Below are 5,028 nucleotides of genomic sequence, written 5' to 3'. Positions count from 1 at the left end.
CACTCACTCTATCTCCCCAGCTCATTCCCAATCCTCAAACTCTCTCTCTCCACTTAACCTTGCTCTGTCTCTGTCCCCCCTCTTCCGTCATCTCTCTTCTCCCTACGACCCTCTCTTTCTGCCTCCCTCTCTCTCAAACTCTACCTCTCTCTACCCCTTCCTCCTTCTCGATCACCCTCTTTCATTACTCTCTCTCCCCCTCCCTCTGCCACTCCACCTCATTTGTCCACCCCACATCACTCCTTATGTGGACCTTATGTCCTCCACAGTCTTTCCATACATCTCTCTCATTCGTCCTTCCACCCTTCCTCTCTCCCCATCGCTCCCTCTCTCTGGCTCGATCAGCCTCTCTCCACCTCACTCCTCTCTCTCACCCTCCCACCCTCCTTTTGGTCTCTGCCTCCCTCTCTCTCTCTGTCACGCTGTCTCTCTTTCCCCTCCCACCTCTCTCTCCGCCTCCCTCCTTCTCTCTCCCCATCACTCCCTATCTCCCACCATCTCTCACTTCCCTTTGCTCCATCCATCTCTCCCCTCCTGAACTCTTTCTCTTTCCCGCCCTCCATCCGTACATCTCTCTCTCCCCTTCCACACTCTCTGTCTTCCGATTACTCCCGTTTTCTCGCACATCCTTCCTCCCGCACACCCTCACTATCTCTAACTTTCTCCTGCCTACTTCAATCTCTCTCCCCTGCATCTCTCCGTCCACCTCCCTCTCACAGTCTCTCACTCCCTCTCGTTCTTCCCTTCCCTTTCTCACTCCCCCTCGCTCCATTTCTCCTTCCCGTTAACTCCCTCTTTCTGGCCCCTCCCTCACTCTCTTTCTGCCCCTTCTTTCCGCTCGCTCTGCAACTCACTGCATTTTCTGTGTTCCCTTGCTCCTTATCACACCCTGTGTCATCCCCCTCCTTCCCTCTCCCTCCTTCCCAATTCCCTCTCTATGAACACCTCCTTCCTCTCGACCTCCCCTTCAACCTTTCTCTGCCTTCTCCTCCAACCCTCCCTCTATTCCACTGCACTCTCACTCTTGGCATTTCTGTCTTTGTCCCTCCCTGCCTCTCTGCATCCTCTCACCCTCTCTCTCTTCAACCCTCTCCCTTCCTCTCCCTCTGCCCCACTTCGTTATCTCTCTCTCCTCCCTCTCTCTCTTCTCCATCTAGCTCTCTCCCCTCCTTCCCTCCATGTATCCCCTTAGCTCTCTGTTTCCCATTCGCACTCCCACTCTCCCACTCTCTCCCCATCCCTCCTCTCTCTCACCCTCACTCCCTACCACACTCCACGTCCCTCACTCTCGCATCTTTCCTCCCTCCCTCACCGTCTCCCCTCCACCCCTCACCGTTCCACCCTCTTTCTCTTCCACACATTCCCGCTCTCTCCCATCCCAGTACCTTCAGTCTCTCCAACTCGCTCTCTCTCCACATCCTCTCGCTCTCTCAGTCTCTCCTTCCTTTTCTCTCTCCCCCTTCAGCCCTATGTCTCTGTCCTCCCATCGCTCACTCTCTCTCCTACCCACCACCCTCTCTCTCCTCTCTGCCCTTCTACCTTCCCCTCGGCATCCCCTTCCCTCCCTCGTTCTGCCCTACATCTTTTCCACACTCTTGCTCTCTCTCCCCCACCATTGTCTCTCTATACTCACTCCCGCTATCTCCCCGTGTCGTCCTGTCTCCATTTCTCACCCTATCTGTCCTTCCACCTTCTCCCTCTCTCTCCACTTCCCTCCCTCTCTCGGTGTCCCCCTCACTCTCGCTCTCCTTCCCTCTCTCTCCCTCCACCCAACTCAGTCTGCCAATCACTACGTCTCTTGCCACGTTTCCCTCTATCCCCCTCACCCCGCACTCTCACTGCCTCCCTCTCTTTCTCTCCACGTCCCTTCCTGCCTCTCTCTCGCCTACCCTCCATCCCCCTCGATATCTACTCCCTTGCTCTCAATCTCCCACACTCACACTCCCTCTCCCCCCTCGCCCTCGCTCTCCCATTTCTTCCTTCTCTCTCCTCCTTACTCTGTATCTCACTTCCACACTGCGCTCTCCTGCTCCCTTCCTGTCTCTTTCCCATCTGTCTCTCTAACTCCTACCTACCTCACTTTCTATGCACACTCTCACTGCCTCTCTCTCCTCCCGGCCTCCCTCGCTCTCGCACCACCCTCAACTCGCTCTCTGTCTTGTCCTTCCCTGCTTCTCCCTCAAGCATCCCTCTCTCTCGTTCTCCCCTTCCACCCCATCTCTCGCTCTCCTTCATTCTCTTTTTACCCACGCTCTCTCTCTCTTCTCCTCCTGCTCCTCCCTCCTTCTCTGTCCCCACTCCCTCTCTCTTCCCCTCCCTGCTACTCACTCTTCCCCTCCCTCCCTCTCCCTCCCACTCACTCCATCCGCCCACATTCCACCTCTCTCATTCTCCCAAAACTCTCCACCTCTGTCTCTTCCCTCCTACTCTCTCTTCCCACCCTCCCTCTCTTTCACCCTCCCTCACTCTCTCTATACCCCACTCTCCCTCACTGTCTGCACCCCTTCCATCTCTCTCCTCACGTCTCTCCCGCTCTCTCGGACCCTCCTTCCCTCTCCCTCCCCTTCCCGAACTCTCTTTCTCACCAGCCCTCCCTGCCTCTCTCCCTTCACCTCCCAACATTTTTGTCTTGCTCCCCGACGCTCCCTCCCTTTCTCGCGTACTCTCCCTTCTTCCCTCTCTCTCCCTCCTTCCGTCCCTTTCATTCTCCGTCTCCTTCCCTCTCTCTCCTCCCATCTCCTCCCCACTTCTCTACCTCCCCCTCTCTATCTGCCCCACCCTCCATCTCTCGCCCTTCCATCCCTCTATCTCTCACTCTAGCTTGCTCCCTCTATCCACTTTGCCTTCTGACCTACCTTCCCTCACTCTCTCCCTGACCCACCCTCTCTCTTCATCCCACGCATATCTCCCCATACTTCCCTTTTCTCTCTTCCACTCACCTCTTCTGTCTCCACAGAACTTCCTCTCTTTCGCTCACCCTCCGTCCTTCTCACTCCCCTCCCTTCGTCTCTCACACCTCCCTCTCTCTCTCCCTCACTGCCTACTTCTGTCTCTTCCCTCACTCTCTGTTCCCATCCCTCCGTCTCTCTCTCCCCCATGTCTCTCTCTCTATCCTCCTTCCGTTCCTGTCTCTCGCCTGCCTCTCACTCCACCTCCACCCCTCTATCTTCCTCAAACTCTCTCACTGTCTCTCTCTCTCTTTCTTCCCACTCTCTCTCCCTCCATCTCTCTCCCTCTCACTCCCACACACACCCCCTTCCCCCCCTTTCTGTCTCCCCATCATCCCAGCTTTCAAGCTCCCTCTGTGTCTCTCTCTCTCGCTCCTCTCACCTTATATAACTCGCCATTCCCTGTCTATCTCTCCCTCTCTCCTTCTTTCACTCCCCCTCCTTCCCCCTCTCTTTCTGCCTGCCCTCTCTCTCCCCATCCCTCGCTCTCCCACTACGTCGCACCCTCTCTCTTCCCCCTCCTTCTCTATCCCACATTCTTCTATCTCTTGCCCATTTCCCTCCCCTCCCTCTCCCTTTATGGCACCCTCCATATTTGGTTCTGACTCCCGTCTCGGTCTCTCTCTCTCTCTCCCTCTCGCGCTGTCTTAAACTTCCACCTCTCTCTCCACACTCTCGCTCACCCTTCCGTTCCAACCCGTTTCCCTCCCACTCCCTCACATTCTACCACCCTCGCTCCCCACTTCTGCTCTGTTACCTCACTCTCTCTCTCCCCTTCTTGCCCCTTGCACTCTCCCATCCCTCTCTTTCTCCCCCCACTCCCTCTCGCTCCAATGTCTCCCAAATACATCTTCCCCGTTCTGTCCCTCACATCTTTCTCTCTCCTCTCCCCTTCCATCTCTGCCACCTCCCATACCCCTCCCTCTCCCCAACCCTGTTTCTCTCTCTCCTCTCTCCCCATCTCTCGCTCTCCTCCTCCCTGTCTTTAGAGCTCTGTCTTCACCTCACTCTCTTTCAAACCTCTCTCTCCCACCTCCCCACGCTCTCCCTTTCCCCATCCCCCTCCTCTCTCTCACTCTCTTGCTGCACCACTGTCAGTTCGATCTGTCTCCCCTCCCTCCCCTCCATCTCACACACTCTCTTGCTCCCCTTTTGCTACCCTCCTCTCTCTGTGCTCTCTCTCTCATGACCCTCCACGTCTCCCAGCTCTCCCTCCCCATCTCTATCTCTCATCCAAACTAGCTCCCCCTCTCTCCCTGTCCTTCACTCTCTCCATCTCCCTCTCTCTGCTTCCTCTGTCTACCGCGTTCCTTCAATCTATCTGCCACCTCATTCATTATCTCTCCTCCTCACTCCCCTCTCTCTCTCTCGCACACTTCTCCCTCACTTCCTTCTATCTCCCGTCAACTCTCCCCACCCCTCTCTATCCCCATCCAACTCTCGAAATCCCCTCTCGCCACTCTTCTCTCTCCCACACTCTCGCCCTCCCTCCCTCTCACCCTTCTCTCCCACTGCTACACGGTCTCTCATTCTCCCACTCTCTCTCCCCACCCCCTCCGCTTTCCCACTCTCTCTACTCACTTACTCTCTCCACACCCTGTCTCCCCTATTTCTCTCCCCCGCTGTCTTTCCTCTCTCTCCTTCCCAGCTCAACCTCCTCCCTTTCCTTCCCCCTCCCCAAGTCCCCGTCCTCTCTCCTCCCTCTATCTCCCCCCAATTATCTTTCCTGCCTCTCTCTATCACCTCTCTCTTTCTCCCCTCCCTCTCTGCCTCCCCCTCTCTCCCACATCACTCTCTCCCCGCTCCCTCTCTCACACCTCCCTCTCTCTGCCTCTCTCTTTTCATCTCCCCCTCACTATCCCCTCTCTCCCCCACTCTTCTTCCCCGCTCTTCTTCCCCGTCCCTCACTCATCCCTCTCTCTATATTTCCTCTCTGCTCTTTCATTACCTTCCCTCTTCCAACTCCCTCTCTCTGCCCCTCCCAATTTATCTCCCACCTCTCTCCCCCTCGCTAACCTCCCTCTCACCCCGTTATTTATCTCTGCTTTCTCTCTATCACGATTCTCTGCTCCCTCTCTCT

The sequence above is a fragment of the Chiloscyllium plagiosum genome, unplaced genomic scaffold (genome assembly GCF_037043375.1).
Source record: "Chiloscyllium plagiosum isolate Xiang-an unplaced genomic scaffold, Cpla_swu_hap1 HiC_scaffold_20, whole genome shotgun sequence".
NCBI lineage: Eukaryota > Metazoa > Chordata > Chondrichthyes > Orectolobiformes > Hemiscylliidae > Chiloscyllium > Chiloscyllium plagiosum.
The sequence above is the reverse complement of the archived record's forward strand: the minus strand, read 5'-3'. Positions refer to the sequence as shown.